Source organism: Equus caballus, chromosome 18 (genome assembly GCF_041296265.1).
Source record: "Equus caballus isolate H_3958 breed thoroughbred chromosome 18, TB-T2T, whole genome shotgun sequence".
In the NCBI taxonomy this organism is placed as follows: domain Eukaryota; kingdom Metazoa; phylum Chordata; class Mammalia; order Perissodactyla; family Equidae; genus Equus; species Equus caballus.
The window spans coordinates 29,008,374-29,033,363 of NC_091701.1; the positions used below are offsets into that span (position 1 = coordinate 29,008,374).

General features: G+C 35.4%; 1 long non-coding RNA gene across 1 annotated transcript in view; it reads right to left on the reverse strand.

Moving 5' to 3' along the window:
* LOC111768833 (uncharacterized) overlaps positions 1-24,990 on the reverse strand; it is a 36,977-nt gene that overhangs the window by 7,523 nt on the left and 4,464 nt on the right. The window contains exons 2-4 of the long non-coding RNA XR_002801420.2: positions 9,865-9,953; positions 6,802-6,879; positions 2,692-2,761 (exon numbers count right to left, since the gene is read on the reverse strand). This is a non-coding gene — a long non-coding RNA (uncharacterized lncRNA). The remainder of the gene's footprint in view (positions 1-2,691; positions 2,762-6,801; positions 6,880-9,864; positions 9,954-24,990) is intronic.

Here is a 24,990-nt window from a genome sequence, read left to right on the forward strand (position 1 = left end):
AAAAACAAAAGACTCCTGTTAATGTTAGTTAACATAAATATATATTATACCTAGGGATAAAACTAATAAAGGATGCAGGGCTCATGTGAAGAAAACTCTGCACTTTTATTGAGAGATTGAAAATTAAATAAATGAAAAAGAAGTCTATGCTCTTGTATGGAAAGACAGTGTTATCAAATCTTCCTAATTTAATGAAATTCCATTCAAATTAGAAATCATTTGTGTCCATTTGGGAAAATGTCCTATGTATTACTTGAAAAATAACTAAGTAATAAAAGCAATGAAATTCTGAAAATGAAAGATAATGAGTGGGGGAATCTCACTATAAACTATTGAAATACACTAAGTGATAACAAAAGTTATCAGAGTGAGGAACTTATTCCAGAATCAGAAAGGGATGCCCATGGAATAGAGAAGAAAGCCAAGAACAAACTCAGTTATGTATGTGTGTATGTGTATAAATACATCTGTATCATAATGAGAATATCATTTCAAAGCAATGGTATAAAGAGAGATTTAACAGATAGTGGTGACATAGTGATTACCTCTGAAAACAAAAATTATCCTTACTTTATCCCTGGCATCATAGTAATTTTGAGGTGGACATGAGAGTTAAATATCAAAAAATGATGCCCAGGAGAAGCAACAAAAACAGGCCAGTGTTTTCCAAATTGTAAGATAAAATGATTGTTTAATAGTATGATATCACAAATTAATAGATTGGTATATTTGACCATATAAAATTTAATTTTTTTCTGATTGGCAAAGCACACAAAACTCCCACCATAAAGTGAAAGGCAAATGACAAAATGTAGAAATATTTGTTACATGTGTAATGTATCATGAGTAATCCCTCTAATGTATAAAGAAGTCCTATAATCAAATAAAGAAAATGAATACAATTAAAAAAAGCAGGAAAAAGGATGTGAAAAAAACTTTAACTTTCTTAGTAAAGAATATATTGGATTTTGGTTTATCAAATTAACAATTTTTAATGATAACATCTATTTTGGTTTAGGATAAAAGAGGTTACTCTAATACATTGCCAGGAGCAAGGTAAATTAATGCAAACTTTCTAGAGGATAATGTAGTAATATATTTCATAAAGCAGAGAAAAACATAGTCATTGACCCAGTAATTCCATTATTTTTGAGGAAATAATCAGACAGTTATATAAACAATTTTCATTACAATGTTGTTTATGATATTAAAAAACTTAGAAATAACCTAAACGTCCAACAGTAGTGAAACAAATGGTAGTAAAATATATACAATTGAATATCACTATGATATTGATCTTTTGACATGAAAATGTGTGTGTGTGGTATATTACTTTAAAAAATAACTTACAAAAATTATGTATATACACACAGACACACAGAGAATATATACACACATACACATACATATATGTGCACTTGCATACACACATACATATATCCACCCATAAGACATGTTTCAACCTCACACAGACAATTGAATTAATATATATATACATATACATATATATGTATAATTCAATTGTATACATATATACATATGTATATGTATATACATACATACTATCACTGTATATAGTCTTTTATTTGTCATACATACACATGTCATATATATTTATTTATCTGTATATATGTGTATGCATATTTTCAAATGATATAGACAATAGTTAACCATGATCATCTCTGTGTGGTAGGAATAATGATGATTTTTATTTCTTCTTTATGCTTATCTCTATCTTTAAACTTTTCTATAGTATGTATATTGCTATGTAATTAAATGAATAATGCAAATAATTTGCCTATCATAAGTTAGTAACTAACATCTTGGGTTTTTTTTTTCTTAAAGATTAGCACCTGAGCTAACAACTTTTGCCAATCTCCCTTTTTTTCTTCTTCTTTTTCTCCCCAAAGCCCCTGGTACACAGTTGTGTATTCTAGTTGTGAGTGTGTCTGGTTGTGGTATGTGGGACACCACCACAGTGTGGCCTGGTGAGTGGTACCATGTTTGTGCCCAGCATCTAAACCAGTGAAAGTGGAGGGCACAAACTTAACCACTCAGCCACAGGGCCGGCCCCACATCTTGGTTCTTTGACATTACATGATCAGTGCAATTCTGATTTGATTTTGTGCTTGGGTGAAAATACAAGTTTATTCCTCATTTTAATCAACTGTCGTGTTCATCTGTGGCAATAGTTAGGTATGTTGAACTGTCCTGCCGCGGATGATCCTGGGGAAGGGAATCCTTTTCCCACCATCGGCGTGTGTCTAAAGAACCACCTAAGGATGCTGGGCTGTGACTCATTAGCCTTCTTCAACAAGGTTAGATTTAAAAACCAGGAAAGGGGCATTTAAGACTGACACAAAGTCCCAGGAATGAAGTGCAGTAAGATTTTTACCCCCCAAATTACAATGAGTAGAGTTCTCTGGATTTATCTTAAATTCTTGGTGAATATTCTCCATTAAGAGCATACCATCTTTCTTTGACTGCAGCACATGTCATCCTTGCCTAGTGGGAACCCTAATTTGCTTTAAATTGCCAAAGTGCTCATTATGGAACGCTTAGTAGCTAGAGTTTGTACATAATATTTGAAAATCAGCCTTAATTTTTCTGCCTGAGATGAACACTTGGATTCCACAGTAAACATAATCAGAGATTTACAGAAACCCAGTGAACTCTGTTTATTATACTTGCCTGGAATAGCTACAGAAAAGGTCAGAGGTCCAACGTCTTCATGCAGAGACAGATCATGTTCTAGCTGGTTCTGAGGAGGAAAAAAACAGTAGGTGATGCTTTAATGAATGGCTTATCATGTGAAACACACTATGTGATAATAGCAGTGTTGGTAAGACAAGAAGGGAGGGTTTTTTCTTTTCTTTTTTACAAGGGCTTAGTTAGTTTTACATTGCTTTAATGCTTACATTTCAAATGTAACAGACAAAATGGTTCACTAAGAAACTATTAAATTCTGCAGAGTCTTAAGCACTTTGATTCCACGGACTGGATTGGAATTTCCATTTTATTTTATTTTACTATTTTATTTTAGTTTATCAAAAGCTGACATTTTATAAATTTAAGTACCTGGGTTGCAACGCTTTTGATTTCTTGAATGATGATTTTCTTTTAGTCTTTTCTGTTTGAGTTGGCTTTAAGTGAAGAAAACAGAGCAAAAGCCTCATAAAGGTGGAGGTTTTATTGTAAACAGTGGTCTTACAGTAGGAGAGCTTGCTGAAATGACAGCAGGGATCTGCAAAGGCAGCCCTTGCTTTTGTGAGCACCTTTTGCAAAATGTGGTGACCCACTGAGAAAATTTAGCCCATCAGATCCTCCTGACCTCAGCACGCTCTCCTCTCATTCAGCAGCAGAACAAGAACTGGCTCAATGGCTAGAAGAAACTGTTGTCCCCACTTCTTAAACTTTCATGTGCATATAAATAAGGTAGAGATTCTGATTCAGTAGTCTGTGATGCTGCATTTCTAACAAGCTCCCTTGATGGCGCTGCTGCTGGTCAGCAGATCACTCTTTGTGTAGCAAGGTGTGTACAAGTGAATAAAAAATTAATAATTGAAAAGATAATTCCATATAACAATAGATCAATAGAACTGAATGCAAAGAGAAGAAAGAGGCCCTAATATAATAAGAATGCGGGAAATGATAAAGGAGGATGTTTAAATCAATGAGGAAAGAATTTTGGTGTCGTTGAGGAAATCTATTAGGTCTTTGATGCAAAGAAAATTGCTTTACTATCTCAGACTAATGCCAAAGTCAGTGCCAGGTGTATTGAGAAATTTTGTGTAAAATTCAATATTATAAAATAAGTCAAGTTATAAAACTGTTAAATAAGTATAAACTCAGAACAAGGAGGATCATTTTAAGTATAAAACAGATGCAGAACTCTAAAGGGAAAAAAAATTGATGTATTTGACAAGGTACATGTAAAGCCTTTTTATGTTAAAATAATTAAAAGGCAAATAATAAACTATGGATATATTTGCAAAGCCTAACATCCTTAGTAAATTGATTTTTAAAGGCTTCTATCTTTTGACCCAGTAATTCTACTTATTTTAGGAAAATATTCAGAGATATGCAGAGGGATGTTTTCATATAGATATTAATCACAATATAAATTATACTATTAAAGAATAGAAAATAAAATTAATCAGAAATGAGCTAAAAAATATATACTATGAAATACTATGAAAAGATTGAGTGATGGTTTAAAGGAGTATTTAATATTATAGGGAATTCTCATAGTTTATTTTTAAGTGTGGAATTATCAAATTCTATTAAATGTATATATACATGTATGTATATAATACAGGTAATGTAATTATGCATATGTGTGGATGGATAGATAGACTGTAGATAAATACAAACATATACATATCCACATCGAGGAAGAAAACATTAAGAAAAAACAGATTTTAACAAATATTTTTCTCTGGTTGGAGGATTACAGGTGATGTTTATTTTATTCTTTATACCCTTCAATATATCCAAGTTTTCTGCAACAAAATGCATTATTTTTATAATCATCAAAGAGATGATGGTAATTTTTTTTTATAAAGGACTGTGAGTTCATAAGGAATGTGTTTTTCATGCCATAACAATTTTAGTCCTGACAAAACCCAGATCACAGAAGGCCCAGAGCATCCTGTGTCCTGGTAGCCTCTCTCCTGACCCCTAAATAATGCAAAAGGAACTCCAAGGGGAAAGGCAGAGTCCAGATTCTTCTTCAGTTTTCATTCGTCACTTGCAAGCCATTATTAAGCATCTATGATGTATCTCGCACTCTGTTAATACATTTGTTTGTAAGAATATCCTAATGAGTTAGAGTGACAAACTACACATACTTAGATAATAAAAAATTTTCCCTTTTACAGTAAAGGACACATTTCCACTTTGAGATTTTTTTACTTTGCCTATCTAAAAGTACAGTTGTGTCAAGATATAAATAGCTTTGATTAAAAGAGGACATAACATATAATGGTCACTTTGCATACATTATATATAATATTCATAAATCCTTTTCAAAATGGGTATTATTGTCTCTCATTTTACAGATTTAGCAATTGAGATCGTCAAAATCATAGAGGGGAGAACTCAGTCTGACTAGGGCTATAGCCGTAATCTTTTCCTTTATGTTATATTTCATTTCTTCAGGGTTTTTAGTTAATAACCAAGAATGAGCAAGAAAAAAAAGATAATCATCCTATACTATTACATGTTATGGATTTGCAGCCAGGTGGTTGGTCTCCATAGCTTCTGGGACAGTCTGTCCCAATTTCTAAGCTTAAAGGTCCTCCGTCTGGAGCATGAGTAGGGAGCAGGCATTAATTGAGTTATCTCAGGTCTGTTTTGTGGCTGTGGATGTCCCCAGGGGAAAATGGCCGATGTGTTCTGTGAGCCTCAGTCATTTATTAAACTTCTCATCCACTTTAGAGAACTAGTAAACAAACGGGAACAAACTGTAAGTGAGAAGACAAATCCTTAGATGGCATCCAGGTTATTTAAAAGAGGTTAAGGAGGTCACGGAAAATGTTAAAGGGCCAGTATTCCTGCTCCAGATTATAAGGAAACGGGTGTGTAGCAGTAGCTCAAGGAACCAGAGCGTATTCTTCCTCCTGCCTCCAAATGCTTCTCAACAAACAATATGGAACCAATTTTTTCCTTGCCACATAATAAAAGAGCTGGCATGTATTATCTATTTTAATGTGGTAAAAAATCACCCTTGAAAAGTGGTATTGGAAGAGTTGAAATGGGTCCAACACAGGCCTTCCTGAGACCTGAGACTGAGTAGCTTCAATCATTGCCTTCAGCACTCCGCAGACCATTGCTGTGGGCCCATTCTCATCCTTGAATGCTGCAGCTGGTCCTCCTTCTGCCCACCAGCATCAGCAAGAACACATTCTATTGGTCTAGTGTCCTCTTAGAGCACTTCTGAGCTTCATTTCTGATAACAAAATCTAAACTCTCTCTAAATCTGCAAATTGTCCTGCTGTTTTCACTGACCCATCACTAACTTGTCTGAATTCTTACATCCTTCCACCGCAGTGCCACAAACTTAGACCAAGGCAACATTTGACACGCTGATTTCAGTATCTTGCACATTGAAAAGAAAAACTACACTTTCTAAAAACATTTTACTTTTGCAGTTCTCATACTTCATAGAGTATTAAAGTGGATATATTTTATTAAATTTCATTTATATTAATAACAACATGTTATATAAGGATACATTTATGTGATATATTAATATGCAATAATATAACATTATTATTTATAATTCAACATATATTATCTGTTGATTTATTAGTTTTAATAATATTTCATCAATTTTATTAATAGTAAAGTAATTTGCATCATGAGCTGAGTAGGAGACAAACAGGTATATTCCTTGGGGATCAGTGTGGCATGGTGGTTAAGAAGGTGAGTTCTGGAGCTAGAAATATGAATTTTAAATCTTAGTCCCTTACTTATTTGCAATGTGACTTAAGTGATTTAACTTCTCTGTTGCTTTGTTTGACTTATTTGTAAATAGGTATCATAAAAGTACCTACATCAAAGCTTTGTTAGAAGGATTAAATAGAAAATGATACAGTGCTTGGCATATAATAATCTCCCAAATACTGTTAGCTGCCATTATTATTATCTTCGTTCTCATACATTGTACTTGATTTCTGAGGATACACACAAAAAATAAGACATGGACTTCTATTTAGAGAAATTTAAAATCTATCAGGGGACACAGAACATACACAAATCCTTTCAGTACAACATGTTCAATGCTAGAGCAGGACCTACATCTTTGGGAGCTTAGAAGACTCACACCGGACCCTGTGTCAGGCCAGGGCAGGGTCCCTAGAGGCTATGACACCTCCTCTGAAATTAAAGGAAAAATAGGCATTAGTGAGGCAGGTAGGGGATTTTGGAACATAAAAGGGCATATGAGGTAAATTTCCAGGACTTGAGGATTGGATGGGGAGTGTAAGAGAGTCTCAGATTACAGATTGGCCAATCATGTGGTGATGCTCTTGATATTGCTAGATGTAGGGTTTCTGGAGAATTCTGATGGGGAAGATAAATGCACCCACAGTTTTGGACACGTTAATTTAGGTCAGCTAATGACACATGCAGTTAAATGTATCTAATGGGCATTTAGATTCAAGATATCAGAAGTCAGTACTGGAACAGTAAATTTGAAAATCTTCAGAATATAAGCAGTAATTGAAACCACAAGAGCAGATGAGATTTCTCATGTAAAAGGAGTGGATGAGAGGTGAAATGTTGGGCAAAAAACAGCTTTAGATATCAGATAGAGCAGAGTTTATCAACCTCAGCACTACTGACATCTTGCACTGAATAACTTTTTTGTTGTGTGAGTCTGTCCTGTGCAGTGCAGCATATTTGATCATATCCCTGGCCTCTACCCATTAGACTCCAGTAACACTCTCTGCCTCCTCTGGTTGTGACAAAAATGCCTACACACGTCACCAGATGTCCCCTGGGGGACAAATCACCTCCTGTTTAGAACCACTGAAATAGAAGAGAAACTATGCAATAGACTAAGGAAAGACTTTCACTATGGTGGAAAGAGAACCAGTATTTAAATGTTTCATGAAAACTAAAGGAGTCAATACTTTCAAAACAGTGAGAATGTTCATTCACTCAATGGGTTTTAATTTATTTTATTTTATTTTTTGAGGAAGATTAACCCTGAACTAACATCAGCCACCAATCTTCCTCTTTTTTGCTGAGGAAGATTGGCCCTGAGCTAACATCTCTGCCCATCTTCCTCTGTTTTATATGTGGGACGCCTGCCACAGCATGGCTTGATGAGCGGTCCATAGATCCATGCCTAGGAGCCAAACCAACAAACCCTGGGCCGCAGAAGTGGAGCACATGAGCTTAACTGCTATGCCACTAGGCCGGCCCCTCAATTGGTTTTTTCAGGCAGAAAAGTTAAAACCTGGATACTGAAAATCATTCATTAGATATGATGATATGAATGTCTGTGATGGGATTTGCCAGAGTAAGTTCAGATGGATGTGGAAGCCAGTTTATAATAGGTTAATGGAATGCTTGAATTAAAAGGGAGAAATTAGGGGAAGCAAAACAATCTTTTACGAAGTTTAGCTGAGATGGAGAAGTAAGGCACCTGTCAGGGAGGAAACAAGGACAGAGTACAATTCACTTCAGTAGGAGAGAGGATAGAGAAGCTGAGGGTAAAGAAGAAAAAAAAAGAAAACTGAGAGAGAGAAGCCTGGAAGGGCATAAGATCAAGCCCTTAGGTGGAGAGGTTGACCTTGAGCACCTGATCCTTCAAGGCTAAATAAAAGGAGGGTTCATGTATGAGTTATCTTTGGCTTCATAACAAATTACTGAAAACCTTAATGGCTTAAAATAAGAGTACTGATTCTCTCTCGGTTTTTCTACACTAGAATCCAGGTGCCCCTTAGCTGGGTCCTCTGCTTCAGGTTCTCTCATGGGCTACAGACAAGGTGTGGGCTGGGGCTGCCGTCATCAAGGCTCCACTGGGGAAGTGTGTGCTTTCAAGCTCACTCATATGGTTGTTGGCAGGATGGGGCTCCTTGTGAGCTCTTAGACTGAAGATGTCAGTACCTTGTCAGTTGGCTAGGGGTTCCCTTTAGTTCCTTGCCCTGGGGGCCTCTCTAAAGGACAGTTTACAACATGGCAATTTGCTTCATCATAGTGAGCAAGTCAAGGAAAGAGAGAGAGAGAGAGAATTCTTAATTTTCTATGATCTAAGAAGTTATATTATGTCACTTTGCCACATTCTGTTCCTTAGAGGCAAGTCATTAGGTCCATCCCAGATGCAAGGGTCTGAATACCATGAGGCAGGCATCATTAGGAACCATTTCAGGAGTGGCCTGCCACAGTACAAAAATAGGAACATTTTTGTAAATGGTGGGTGCATAAAGTTGAAGTAGTTCACATTTGATGGCATCAAATTTATCAAATGTGTCACTCTGAGAGTTATGAAGAAAGTATTGACCAGAGGGCTGAGGAAAGATATGAAGATTTGGAATATCTGCTCAGAAAAATAGAAGTTGACCAAGACCAAGAACAAGCAAAAGGTCTTGAAAGTGCTGAGAGATCAGCTAAGATCAAGATCAATTATTTATTTGGGACCAATTTATAGAATTTTGGGGTTTCCTGTACAGGACTCATCATCCAAGTATAGAAAGAGAAAAATTCTTATTTAGAACAAATCCATGTCTGAGATTTGTTCCATGGGCTCTATAGAAGAATACCTAGCGAAGACATTGAGAATTGGTGAGAGAGTCTTTCCAGTTTGAAACCATAGAGGCCACAGAAGAAGTGAATGGAAGAGAGGAAAAATCAACCAATGAAATGACAGAATCAAGAGACCCTAAGTCTCTCTTTGGTAGAAGAGCAATTACTGGAGAAATGAAAGTGAGAGAGAATCTGATAGAGTTCATGGTCAAAGAGATGAATGTGGGAGTTTTAGAAGTTTGATCTGCAGTGAAGTGGTATTGAAAATGAATGGTGGGAGGAGGGCCAGAAGATGTGAGCGCACTGAGTGGATCAGATTGATGGAAATGCAGAGCCTTAGCACAGAGAACATCTCAGGAAACTTGTTAAATGTAAATTCTTTTAGTAACTGAAAATCGACATGATAGACTAGAAAGCAGCTTACAGGATGATTGATGTATTCTTAAGAAAGAGCTGATTTTGTTATTAACAACTGGGAGTTAGTTAGTGTAGAAATTACCATACATTTCTGGGGCACTATTCTGGCTTCTCATCTTACCAACATGATTTTGGTAAGTCACATAACCCAGTTCTCATTTTACTTACCTGTATAACGGGAATTATACTTACCTCATAGAATGACAGTGATTAAATGAGATCCTGTCTATAAAATCACCTAAAACACAGTAGGCCATCAATTTATGATGAGATTCTTCTTACTATTTATTGAAAAAATAAAGTATCATTTTGAGTTCTGGTAAAAAATCCCAAGCATATAGTTGAGCAAAATCATTTGTAAAATCTATTTTAATTTACAATGTTATGTCACCAGACATAATATAGTCTTCCATGATGCCACCAGATCTTTCTGTTGGATGCAGAAATGAGCACTCCTATCTCAATCTTCTCCTAAATGTTTACAGACTGTCAGTTTGCTCATTCAGGTTGAAGTGCCCTTAGACTTGAACCAGCTGGCTGTGGAGCCAGTTAATAAGCTGAGAAAAACTAACTGCTGAATAAGGGAGCAGGGAAAAACTCTCCATACTTCATGCTGACAATCTGATGTAGTATATAGCCTTGCATTTCAGTATCTAACCCATCTCAGAAAGATTAATTTACTGCCTTTGGTGAACTTTGCTTTAGAAATAAAGCATTGTATGCTGTCCTGAGTTTTTAAGGTTTTAATATTTTCTTCTGTATCAAATTATGCAGATCATAGATCTGCATATGGGCGATCAATCCTTTTAAATACAAGCTTATTTGGAGGGGGGTGGAAAATAATATAAAACTCCTAAAGTTATTTTTATCATTCTTTCTTCACTTACACCCATCCTACTCAATAAAAATTTATTGAAAAGAGTTAACATCAGCATATATAGCTAGTTATCTATGGGGACACACCTAAATGAAAGAAACAGCCATACAGACTGGTCTAGTTTTGAACTGATGTGTTTTCATCAGTAATATATCAGTGTTGATAAATTTGCCCCATCTTTGCCACGGGGATAAATAAGCTCATGACAAAGAGGATTCCTTTAATAACAATACGTACAGATGTTTCCTAAGCATATTTTTCTTAGCACATTTAGAAAGAAAAGAGGGAATGTATTAATCAGGCTAAAAACTTAGCTGGTATTAGAGAGAGACTCAAAACTTTATTTTGAAAAATATAGTTTTTAATAAAATATGCAATGTATGGTAACAGGTATATATTATTATTTTAAATTGATTAATAAATACTTTTAAAAGTCTTCGTTTTTATAACTAATATGATGTGTTGAGAGATATAATTCATATAATCAAAGTTAAGACTGACAGCGTTAATGTCTATGTAGGCAAATAATAAATTCCAAAATACATACTGATCAATTGTTAGCTTTTAACTAAAGTAAACCAGGTAATTTCCGTTTTTTCAAATATATCTATAATTCAATGTATATGCATATCACTCATAATTTGGAGAACTATTCACTTATTAGGAAATTAAAGAATCTTTGTGTATCTGATTATATATTTTTTCTCTAATTGCTTTAAGTTATGTGTACTTAATGTTTTACATGTTTATATATACATATAATGTTTACAATAATAACTCTGAATATAACAAACATTTATTTTATTTCTTGGACTTAAGATATGGCATTAAAAATACTTGCCAAACAAAAAAATTGCTATTTTATTGACATATCACAATGATGTAACCAAAGTTCTGTGTGAATGAAAATCTTAAAACTGGTTTTCACAGGGGCCGGCCTGGTGGTACAGCAGTTAACTTCACACTTTCTACTTTGGCAGCCTGGGATTCACCGGTCAGGATCCTGGGTGCAGACATGGCACTGCTTTGCAAGCCATACTGTGGCAGGAGTCCCACATATAAAGTAGAGGAAGATGGGCACGGATGTTAGCTCAGGGCCGCTCTTCCTCAGCAAAAAGAGGAGGCTTGGCAGTAGATATTAGCTCAGGGCTAATCTTCCTCAAAAAAAAACAAAAAACTCATTTTCACAAAGCAAACAGAGGTAAAGAAAACAGAAACTGCTGTTCCTGGTTATACTTTGCCCTAAGCACTAGCTAATGTGTGTGTCATACGTACGACTTAAGGTGAGGTTGGAAGTTTAGGTGCTTGAGTTCCCCATTCAGTACCTATTTCTAGTTTGTTTATTACTTTACATATCTGTTCATTTAGATAATTATCTGACACCTGCTCCTGGCAGATTGTTTTGACAGATTATATTGGCTGAGATCAGTTTGTCAACTGCCATCTGTCCAGTAAAGGTGAGTTCAACAAGCTGGTGGTTTCTAAACAATCATAAAAGATCCTTTCTTGTGAATTAGAATTTTTATTTATCCTTAGCAAGGCATTGGCCAGAGGACAAAAAAAATATTATAGACAAATGTTAGGAGATACAATATCTTCAGTCTTTATCAGGTGTATTTCTTTATCTAAAATGCTGGTTTGAACATCATTTTGATTTAATCATAAGGAGCAGACTATATTAATAGAAAGACATTGTGTTAGTTTTAGATTAGGCAGGCATCTTGAACAACTTTGAATAGGATTGTTTCCTTTTTCTTTTTTGGTGGATTTTTTGCACTTTAGCAAACTCTAAATATCTCAAATTAAAATGAATCTTTTTGAAGCACATATACAATATTGTTTATAGCATTATGAAATTATAGCAACTCTTTGAGTATAGACTTTTTGAATCTATAAAAAGTAAACAACATTCAATGAGGGACAGATAGTTACTCAGTATCTAACTGTATAGTAAATAAAACCATTTCCTAGAAGCAGTGATAATTATTTAAGATTACTTTTCAGATAAAATAGGAATTTGAAGAAACCTTGAAAGTCAACTATAAAACACATCTAAAAGTAAAAAAAAAGCAGCTTCTATTTCTTAAAGTGGGCCAATATTCATAATTTGTTTTAATCAAAGGAATAATTAATTCTAGTGAAAGAAATAATAGTAAATTTATTTTCATTTCTTTCTTTCACTTTTGTAATTATTTAACAAACATTACCTCAACACTTATCATATGTCAGGCACTGGGGATACAGTTGGCGAGGTAGATCTGATCCAGACCTTCTGTCCACCTTTAACTGTTGTCCTAAAGAAGTCAAGCTATGAGCTCCCACCCATGCCTCTATTACTATTTGAATAAGCACATATTTTGTAGCTCTATGAATTGTCCAATAATAATTGTGAAACCTGTGTCAAAAGTAAAATCAGAACATCTCGAGACCTTTGAAAACATATCTAGTGTCTTGTGAGGTGCCTGTACTTTGGATATATATTTATTGGAGAGGAGAGGACCAGGGTTTCTGCTGCCCTTGTAAATTCTGCCTAGCTATCTGGCATGATAGGAATTTTTCACAGACTGTTCTGAGAAAGTAGTCCAAGACCATTTTAGAGTACTCTGTTGGACTGTGGAGAGTTCCAAAAAAAAAAAAAGAAGAAGAAGAAAGAAACAAGGCAAGTCCTTAAAGACCTTCTAATATAATGGAAAGACAGCACCAACATAAATATATGGATATAAACACAAGTGACTCCAAGAAATAAATATACAGAATCAACTGCTGGACCAAAGGCTCTCTCAAGGGCCTCTTTGTGCTATATGATCCCTGATTTGTTGAACCATAGCTTTCTAGAGGAATATACAAAAATCTTAGAGTTCCAAGGGGCAGAAAGTTTGAATACCTGGGAGTGCTCAGAGCTGCCTTGGAAAGGCTTCCTCAAAGAATTGAGCCTTGGGTCATATATATCACACACACAGCATCACTCTCATCAGAAGCACAGCCAAATTGCCATCATGTCGACATGCTGCCAAAGTGTTTAGTAGAAGAATGAAAAATATAACCAACTGGGCCATTGTCTACATGGCACGGAAGAATTGCTCAACTAATGTTTTTGATTGATGTGACCAGTTGTTTTGGCACCATGTCAAGACTGCATCATACACAAGTGCCCTACATGAGTCATCACAAATTCCAAAGATGCTCAGATTCCAATCTGGCTGCATTTTGAAATCTAGGATTAGAGATGTTTTCCAATAAATCTGTTGGCTTCTAATCTAACCAATCATAAGAATTTTGCTTCTTTGATTTAAGAAATGATTTCTCTTTAAAACGTAAGCTATAACCTCATAGCTTATTTCACAACTTTAATAAGTATTCTCTTTTATGGAAGAAAAAATTGCTTAAAATTTTGTGCTGTATACAAAACTCAAAGTAGTTTTATCAGGACAAACTTTTATTTTTCTAAAAAACAATCTGGCATGAAATAAGTTGGATGATGGAAAATACTTTTTTAAATGTAGCACATGGGTTCAGTGACATGAACTGAGTGTGGGCATGGCTGTGCCATATGGAACAAGGGGGCATAAATACAAGCACACACAAGAGGTGACTTCAGTTCACTTTAAATGGCACACATTTGAAGTAGATTCAAGAAACAAAAAGACTCTAAATCTTGCAGTCTAAAAGGTACAAATGGAAACAAATAACTTGTTACAAAAATGAGAATCATATTTATCCCTGAATCAAGGTAGAATAAGGGGATTCAAGTGCAAGAACAGAGATTTGCAGAGTAAGGCAGCCTCAGTTGGTCATATTTGCTTGTCCTTAGGTGGAGAGAGAACTGCTAATGGCATTAAACAGATTTAGCAAGATAGAATTAGATACAGCGTGCACTAAACATAGTCTTTAACTGGTAGGGAGCACATTCTTCTAGTCTCAAATAATGTAATAAAAATGTCATTGAAATATATCAGTGATAAACACTTTGATAAACATGATACATGTAAAGATAAAATTTGTAACAGACCAGACTATGGAAATGAGATCAGGAAATCCGACAATAACCATTGAGGAACCCAAGAAGATCATTCAATGCAACTCTCTTGTTTATTTGAGGACATTGAGACTCAGAAACACTGAGGATCTTCTCCAAATTCATATGATGCTGGCAGAGTGAAGAAAGGGCATGGGGCTCCGAAGTCCTGGCTAAGTGTTCTTTCCTTTCATTGCATTTAAACAAGCTAAAAATGAAAGTGGACTTTAACTGCTGATCTTCACGTAGGAGCGTAATAGAGTTTTAGCTAAGCCTTCTTTATGTGAGGGATCGCTTCCTTTTGTTAATTTTTCCTATTAATTTTTTAGCACTGGTGGAATTTCTGGGTTTCCTGAAGTTGATTAACCTGAAAGTTTGTATTAGGCAGGATTTGAAAATAGGGGTAAAAGAGATATCTTTTAAAATGAAGCATAGAGTCTGCTTATTTAGACTATAAGCCAAGTTCCCAGCACTACCAATAGCTTCCTGGGTATGAATTATGTCGTTCTCTCTTATTTCAATTAATTCTGAAAGACTTTCTCTTGCCTGCTGTTTTTTTCTCATTTATGTTATTATTTCTCCACTGCCCTCCTTTCTTCATACACGTTCATGAAGCAGGCTGGCTAAATGCAACTGATACTATAGTGAATGAGCGATCTACAGAGAGAGGATGTATGGCCAATAAAGTCTCCTCGTTCATTTCTGAAAATGTCAAAGGCATAGTTTATATCTTCAGTTCAAAGGCAAACATCCAATAAAGATGGTTGGAAATGCAACCATAATTTTAAAATAACATATTATATAAACATTTCATGACTTTAAAAACTAATAATATATTTATGATGACTTTAGTAGAAATTTATAATTAGCACAAGGTCATGTGCATGGTAAGTATGTAAATTATATTTAAGTTTTCATGTTGGAATATAAATATCTACTAGTAAAAATAGGAGCTGAATTGTTTATATTTAAAGTTCCAAAAATCTGTTTTCATGATATTTCATGATCCCATCACCACCATTACTTTTATTCCATTTATTCTTGAGGATGTCAAGGGAGGCATTCATTTAGAAACATTTAGGATACCTCATGTGCACAAGGTATCATACTGGGATATGCAATTGAAATATGTATATATATTCAATTAAGACCAATAAGACAGATAGGGTAAGTGTTGTGTGTGTGGAAGGCAGATATTTATCCTTCAATAGAAAAGAGTCTTGGTCTCTTGACTTGTGTCCTCACTACTCCTGCCGTAGACTAAATGTTTGTGATCCCTCCAGATTCATATATTGGAACCCAATCCCGAGTGTTATATTATTTGGAGGCAGGGCCTTTGGAAGGTGTTTTGGGAGGTGCTAATGGGACTAGTGCCCTTATCGTGAGACCCCAGAGATCTTCCTTGCCCCTTCCGCCATGTGAGGACACAGAGAAAAGACAGCTATCTATCAACCAGGAAGTAGGCTCTTACCAGACACCAAATCTGCTAGCACCTTGACCTGGGACTTCCCAGCCTCCAGAACAGTGAGAAATACACGTCTGTTGTTTAAGTCACTAAATCTATGGTATTTTGTTGTAGTAGCCCGAATGAACTAAGACAACTCCCTAGGTGAAGAGGATTGATTTATTTAAATAGTGAATTGGAAATTGGAAGGAAGTTAAAAACATACTTTACATCCAATTTCTCTTTATTTACTTTAGGATTCAGGAATTTCACAGGCGAAAGCACCTACTGTGAGAAGGAGTGGGTGTGTGTGTGTGTGTGTGTGGGAGTGCACTTGTCAATGTGATAGGGTGAATTTAATACAGAGATGAAATAATAATCTCACCAGGATAGTGCTCTAAAATCAGCTTTAATTAGTAATCTAGATAGCAATTTCGTATCTATTTGACTGAAGACCATAAACTATAAAAATGGTATAAAACAAAAAGGAAAGCTATTTATGTGGTTAAAGAGGCATAAATAAAGGATTATGGTGCTAGAAAAAGACAACTTATTTCAAGTGGAGATGTTCATACCAAGCATGTGAGTTGAATTTGAAAGAGTAGGTAGAATTTAGACATAATGGAGATTGGTGAAGGGTAAGGGTAAAAACAAAAAAGTATGAAATTTGGAAAGGATGTAGGAAATATAAGCAAAAAAAAGAAATTTGGCAGGTGCACTGGAAGAGTTTGAGAATTTGAAAAATTCTCTTTAGCAGTCTTGGTCTCTCAGGAAATGGCAACTCTTTCCTTCCAGTTGCTCGGGTCAAAAGAAAGGAGTCGTGCTTGACTTTCTTTTTCATATAACCCACATCCAGCCTGTCAGAAAATATGTCCACTCTAACTTCAAAATATACCCAAAATCCAACTTTTTTCAGTATCTCTCTACTGGCTTACAACCCCAAAACCTTCCCTTTTCACTCAGAGAAAAAGCTCAAGACTTTTTAATGACCAATAAGGCTCTGCATGATCTGGATTCTGTTATTGCTCCAGCTCATCTTTGTCAAATCTCCACTTCTCTTGGATTCTAGCCACGCTGTCCTCTTTATGTCACCCAGGCTGTGGCCACAGGTCCTTTACATTATAGCTCTCTCTTCTTAGGACACTCTTCCTCCAGGTTTCTCCATAGCTTGCTCTCGTATCTAGTATAGAACTATTTCAGTGAGGTCATCTTTGACAACCCTATTTAAATCAGTGGTTCTGGCCCCCATCCCAACTCCATACTTCTTTATTCCTCTTCCCTGCTTTTCTTTACTTTATAGCTCCTTCCGCTAGCTAGACTTGGTCCTGCTGTGGCAACTAGAACCCTCAAACCTCAGTCTCTTACTAGAATGTGCTGCAAGTCCATATGGGTCACTTGTGGCTCCACTGTTTATAATTTTCTCCCTGGGACACAGGATAATGAATAACTTCTATATGGAACACTGCTGCTCATTTTGACAGAGGGAAATGAAAAATTTGGTGAACCACAAGCTGACTCTTAAAGCTTTTTCCTGGAAGTGACACATCTCTCTTCTACATCCATTTGATAGTGTTCAAAGCAAGAAATACAGTTGAACCTGATATCAATAAGGTGATGAAATATAACTCTCAAGTACCACAGGGTGGGGCACAGCATTGGAATATTTGGCAACCAGTTATGTAACCCACCACATTATGTGCCATTGTATATGTTGTTTGCTTGCTTATTACCTGTCTCACTTCATATCTTAGATAAGATTTCCTCGAAACATACTCTTAGTTGGAGACTGTGTTCAGAAAGGGAATGTGCTTTGGAAATACAACTGTGTGGAAGTGAGGACGGATGGATTGGGCAGAGGAAGATGTGACCTCTGATATGGTTGCAACTGAAGCCTCAGTCTACCTCACAGAGAGCTCTGGAGCTTGGCACGCCCTTCAAGATTGTCTCAAATTGAAGCTACGCCACCAGGCCTTTGTATTTCCACATCTGATGGCCATTGGCTGCAAGCATATTCCTAAAAGGGGGTGAGACCTTGCCCAAGGGAATTTCTTGCAGTAGAGCACAATTGCCAGCCAGGACACATGTAGGAGAAGTCAACTGGCTAAGTTGGTGGGGGTGTGTCTGCTCTGACCAGGATACCGGGGCAGAGCTGCATAGTACCAACCGTCTTCAACAGAATGAGATGCCCAGGAAGAGGGGCACTGTTGCCTGTTGTGTTTAATGATGCAAACACATTCCTTAAACAGCTGCTAGCATGAGACATAATCAATATTTGTTAAATGAATAGTTTGTGCAAAATTTTAGTTTAGGAAGGGTCTTCATTGCCTAAACAAGGCTTTTAAACTTGCAGGGAAGTTAAATGCATTGAAGCAGGCTTCAGGAGTACTGAACAAATAGCAGTGCGCACAATGGATTGAATATGGGGGAAGAGATGCTAGGAATAGCTAACAGTAGGCTAATGCTGTATTTCAGGTAGAGGCAACGTGATGCTGACACAGGCTAATATCTTGGGATTGGAGGTGGGCAGGGGTGGGATACAAGGGCTACAGAACATCTAATGAGAAAAAAAACTTGGCAACAAGGCAAAAGGACAGAAAAGGAGAGCAAAAACATCAGAGATGACTTGCAGGGATTATGGTCTCAGGATTCAAACAAAACAAACAAAATATGAGATGAAAAGTGTTTTGAGAGGGAAGCTGAAGAGCACTCTCTAGTTAACTCTGGGAAAATATTGCAAGACTTGGGGAGAGAAACCTTTACAAAGGTTCATTATTGGGTGTGTAGATATGTCCTGTGACTTACATATCAGATAATCTCATACTTTTCTCATCAAAAGTGTATGACATGAGTCATTTTCATCATGGAATTTGTTTGCAGAAAACTAATTATCTTAATTATGCCAGTCTTTGGTGTCAGATACACAATGCAGAATTTGATTGTTTGCAATAGAAATATACAAAACATCCCAATTACTTAGAAATTATTGAGAGTTTGAACAGTAAGTTCCACCCGTTTGACTGCTATTGAGACAGCTTGTACTGTAGAGTCGGGGGTGTCTGATCAGACTGTCATATATATGAACCAAATCTGAATGTTATTAAGAACTCAAAGAAAGGTGCAATGATATGATAAGTGCAATGCCCAGCTGTGATGTAGTGCCATTTCTATCAAACCGGATGACTGAGGACAACCTTACTTTACAGATAGGCATTCTCTACAATCAATGAATGATTTATATGCAATAAAAACTATAACACATGAAAAAACTATGAATGTTCAGAATAGTAGGCATGATTTCTCTACTGTCCTGGACATGCTAATGTGAAATGTTGTACAAAAGTATGTAAGATATATTATATTCATTGATACATAGTGAGTACTCAGCAAATGGTAGAAATTATTATATCACTTTTAACCCTTAATAATTTGGAAAAGGATGTCTCACTAAATATTCGTGTTATTCTAAAGAACCTATATGGCTTACCAAATTCCCAGGACTAGAATACAATAAAAAATGCTTAACATTATAATTAACAGTTTGATTAATTAATTTCGTAATTTAAAATAAAAATTACATGTTCGTTACTTTCGGTTTTAAGTAAAATCATCTCATCCTCAATCCTCAGGTATTATATCTCCTGAGACGTATTGAATAATAAAACGCCAAGAATATTAGGACTTGATCTCATATGAAAAATACATATTTCTGGTACTTAACATAGGACCTGATGCAACAGTTGCTCAAAAGGTGATTGAGTGAATTAACAAATAAATAAATGCACGCAGATAGGGATATTAGCAAATTTGCAGGTGGGCAGGATCTCAGTTAGTATGCATGTACTCTGTTTCTCATTTAAAATATTGGTTTCTAAATATGTGTCGTAGCATAAGATAATATTTATTTACTGCTACCTACATGAGTGCCATATTTTTTTCTACATTGATTTTTAAGGATAAACAAATGATTTTAAGTTCTTTCTAGCCTATGGCTAGACCAGAATAAGAAGCATTTCAAAAGCATCCATGTACCTTTAAAGAGACGGCTGAAGAATCTCTCAAGGCATAAAAAGAAAAAAACAAAGCCTTCTTTTAAATGTATTTTGCTCACCTTTCTTTAAAAACAATAGGAGGGGTTAAGAAATTTGTGGTTTATTGAATCAAGCAAAGCCTCAATCCCATAGTAACCTATTCAGGGGTGATATTGATCAATAGAGTCAAAGACACAAGAATCTAACTGAAATCAACAGTGACTTTTTTATCCTCAATGGGTTCTTCATGAGCTTCCTGTAGGTAAGAACACAAATATGATTTTCCTTTAGAGATATTTTGTTTATTCCTATTAAACACGCCTCAGGGGTTCTCAACCACGAGTAAAGTCCAAAGTGCCTTCGATTGTGTGGGTTGTTTGTCCTAAGGATTGTTGAAGGTTTGGCAGGTTCAGAAAACCCACTGGTTAAGAAATCTAAACAATTAGCTATAACTCCTTGATGGAAAATATCAGATTTATTTTTATGTGCATTTCTTTTTACCAAGAATATAGCACTTTTAAAATGTAATTTTGTTTTGTAAGTAAACTTTCAACCATAGTAACATTCATGATCACATGACTTTTGTCTGAATGAGGAATTATTTGACCACAGCAATTAAATCTAGCTTTCCATGATTTTAACTTTGTGTATCATTTGTAAACCCAATAGTAAGATTCTATAATCTCTTTGAATTTAATCTCCCTTGGAACTGTATGCCTATTATTTGCTTGTCTTGCCTTCTTTGGAAGCTGGTTTATTTTCTTCTTTCTTTCATCCTTCATGTCCTTAGTTTTCCTGTGCTCTGTTTTATATTTTCAAATTTTTCATTCTTATGTTTCTCTGTGCAGGATATGGGATCTCTTTGGTGGCAAAGAGACCTATTCATCAAAAAGAGATACGCTGGGGCATCATCAGACCCATGTATAACTTAAATCCTTGTCATGGCTGTCTGTATCCCAGAGTCCACGTGCATACAAAAATGAGAAACCACGCAAAAGTACAGAACAGAACAATTTGGCTTCATATTAAAAAAAAAGAAAGCAAGCAAACTTTCCAGAATTTGGGGTTTGTCATGGTTTAGATGCTAACCTTTCTAATTTTCTTCACCCCTCAGCCAGTTTCAATGCTTGATCAAACAAGGAAACCCAAATTGAACGAGCCCCAAAGTCTTCCTTTTGATGCACAGTTAATGTTTCCTTCTCCCCCTTCAATTATACCGTCTTCATTATGCGTCCTTCCTCACTATCACAGCTGTTAAAATGAAAAGCCTCTCTCTGAGTGCCACAGCTCCATTATGCAGGCCTATACCTGTGCTGGCAGCATGCTCTTCTTCTCACCTCATATTGCCTTTTGCTTGGGGAGGAGATCCCTGCCGTGCATCTCAAACTGAAAACTGAAAGAAAATTAAGTTGCTGTTTGGAGTTTGAGCGAATTATGGAAAACGGGCCCTTTTTTGTCTACCAGGCATGTTAGTATAAGCTATTACCCACCTTCTACCCCGTTCCCTACAGTGGTAGCTGTCAGTATGGAAATCTCATCGAAACTTTTTATCAGTTTGTACCGAAGGCAAGGCACACATACAAACTTGGCATTTCCTTCAGACTGTGGCTGTGTGTTGTACATAACAGCCTACAAAATGGTCGATCTGGATATTTTTGCCATCTTAATAGCTGACTTGAGGCATTGAATTATAAAGCCTGGAAACTCAGTAATAATTAGTTTCTAAACCAGATAAACAAAAAGCCAAATCAATTATTTGATAGCAAAATGTGTGCAAAAGCTAAATATAAACTAAATATGCATGAACTACCTTAAACTAAGGTGAGTTCATTGTAGAAAAGCAAATTATTTGATGGTTTCACATTTTATTTGGATATTTTATTTTCTGAGTTTCTGACATCCTTACAGTTTTACGTAAGAATATCTAAATGCACATATGTGCAGACTCATCTGAAGCTTCAAAACTTAAGCTTTAAGGAACTAAGTGAACTGGGAAGCTGAGAAACCCTTAACTGAGTTGGCAACAGTAAACTATGTAAGCAGGAACATGGGTGGGTGATGGCTGGTCTTTGGAAAGGTTATCTTGGTGCTGCCACCAAGGACATTGGAGAACCACAGAATAATCTAATGGCTGATATGTTTGTTTAAAGTAATATTTAGGTGGTATTTCTTACATCATGAAGTAGATAGAATACCATTATCTACATAGCATGTTTTGAGAATCTCCTACCAAGGAAAATTCCTCCAACAACATTTCCAAAATTTGCATGCTTTGGCCAAGGCAACTTTAGCCTCTGTCAAGATAAAAATGTGTTGGAGGAGGGGCAAGACCCAAAGCCATTCTTCACCATGAACTTTTAATCTGATCTAGTGATTGGAAGCCGGGTTTCAGAGGCATGAGATCAGGACGCTTAAATTTCTATATCTTTGATGAGGAATGAGGAATCTGAAGTTAGGCAACTGGTGCCGAGTTTTCTGACCACAGCTGTAGAGTATCACAATTATTGCTCACTAAATCACCAAGGGACCTTTCTGAGAACGGAAATCCAAGGCATGGGGATTGAGCAGAGAAAACGAACAAAATCAAAAAAGTAATTAATTCCATCTACTAAATCACAGTTATTCAAGTTATTTAGTCTCATAGCAACAAATAGCCAAACAATTTTTTTAATCATGTGCTTATTTTAAGATAGGATATAATAACTAATTTTGTATTGATATACTTTTATTTTAGAACAATATGTTTTAAGTGTTTTAAACATAATTTAAAGGCCAATTTTAATTGTATTTATAATATATAAAGACATTTTAAATTATGCCACAAATATGTGCCATATACAATTAAATTAATTTTACATCAATCATATAACAAGATGTGTGATTTCTGAAAACTATTTTAAAATGACGTATCTTGGTTTTAGGACTGAGTAGTAGAATAAAATATAGATTGAAATTTAATTCTGTATTATAGCATCATCAAAAAAAAAAAAAACTTCCATGATCTGATGTTTAGAATTCTTACATATTTCTTCTTTAAAACTATCTAATTATAAATATTTTAACTTATTAATAAAAAAATAAGAATATCTATTTGAGATTGCTGTTTAAAAGTATATATCAGCAGAATCAATGTCCACCAGAGTCTTTATTTCTAATAAATGAAAAGTCAGGTTGGATATTATACTTTATTTTCTTTTTAATATATTTTTAAATTGAGGTAAAATATATATTCAAATAATTTTACAGATCATAAGTATACACTTCAACGAGTTAATGTACTTAGTTAATGTACCTGTGTACAATTCAATGGGTTAGTGGGTTAATTTGTATACCCATGTCGTTAACACCCCAATCAAGATAGACAACATTTCCAACATCCCAGGGTGTTTCTTCATGCCCCTTCCAGTCGATTCTCAGGTTGCTAGGCAACAATGATTCTGATTGCTAGCACCACAAATCAGCTGTGCTTGTTCTTGAACCTCATATAAATGGAATCATGTAGTACGTAATCTTGTCTTTGGTTCTTGACATAATATCTTTGAAATTCAACCATGTTATTGTTCATATCACGAATCTATTATTTTTTTCTTGCTGAATACTATTCCGCTGCATGAATTCATCCCACTTTATTCTCCTGATGGACATTTTTGTTGTCCCCAGTTTGGAGTTACTATGAATAAATCTGCTATAAACCATTCGTGTACAGATCTATTTGAAGACATATGCTTTCATTTCTCTTAGTAAATACCTAGGTGTGGAACTGCTGGTTTACAGAGTAGATGCGTATATAGCTATGAGAAACCACACACACTTTTCCCAAGTGGTTGTACCATTTCATACTTCTATCAATAATAATGAAAGATTTATTTGTCCAACATCCTTGTCAACCTTTGGAGTTGTCAGTCTTTTATATTTTAGCTATTCTAGTTGGTGTGAAATGGTAACTCATTCTAGTTTCATTAGCACTTTTTTGTTGAAGTGCTAAAGATAGCTTCACATGTGCTAGAGGAATTTTGATCAGAATAACATAAGTAGCAGAGATGGAATAGAACATTTTATGCATGTTTTAAGAATTATTGGAATATTTATTCTTCTCATTATTTTTTATTTCAACTTAACATTTCCTTTCTTTAGGAATTGCATAGTTCTGAATTAAGTAATAAATTCTCAAGAATAAAAACAATTGTAACCATACATTCAGGCAAAAACATTATGCCACTAGTGATACTATAACAAACCATATGAAACTGGGCATAACTTTCAGCCCATTGAAACACTTCATTCAATAACACATTGATAGTGAGATTAGTCAAAAGATCTAAAGACAATGGGTATGAAATAGGCAATGGTCAATATACAGTCTGGTTTCTAAACCCTGTGCTTTTAAGTAATACTCTTTTAATATTAATGGTTACACCACATTTTAATACTATAGAGAATGAAGAGAAGTATAAAACAAGAAAATAAGATCCAGTAAACAGGCAATAACTGTGATAATTAATGTTGATATTTTTAAAGTACTATTGTCTTCATGTAGTCCTTTTTGTGTCAGACTGGGAGTCATGTCCTAGTGTTAATCTTTCCATGGACAGTTTCTTTAACGTTAGGCTGTCTCAGTACCTTGGTAGACTGAGACTAAGACAAATCTATCGAATTTATTCCGAAAGTAAAATACACAATCAGAAGGTGGTATTAATGTGTCCACACAGTAACAAATAACCAATTTAACTTTTTATTTTTCCTGTTGAAATGAATGGTTGGGATAATTGTTCACTTGTTTATTTTGATAAAGCCACAGCCTCCAGGACTTTACCTATGCAATTACCTCTGGGCTGACATCTGACTCTGGAGATTCCAAAGATTATAAGTTATTTCCCCACCGGTACCGGAGGAATTAAGTCCTATTTAGGAAGACTTTGACGTTGCATGGAGGAGTTAAGAGATTTCAGTGAAA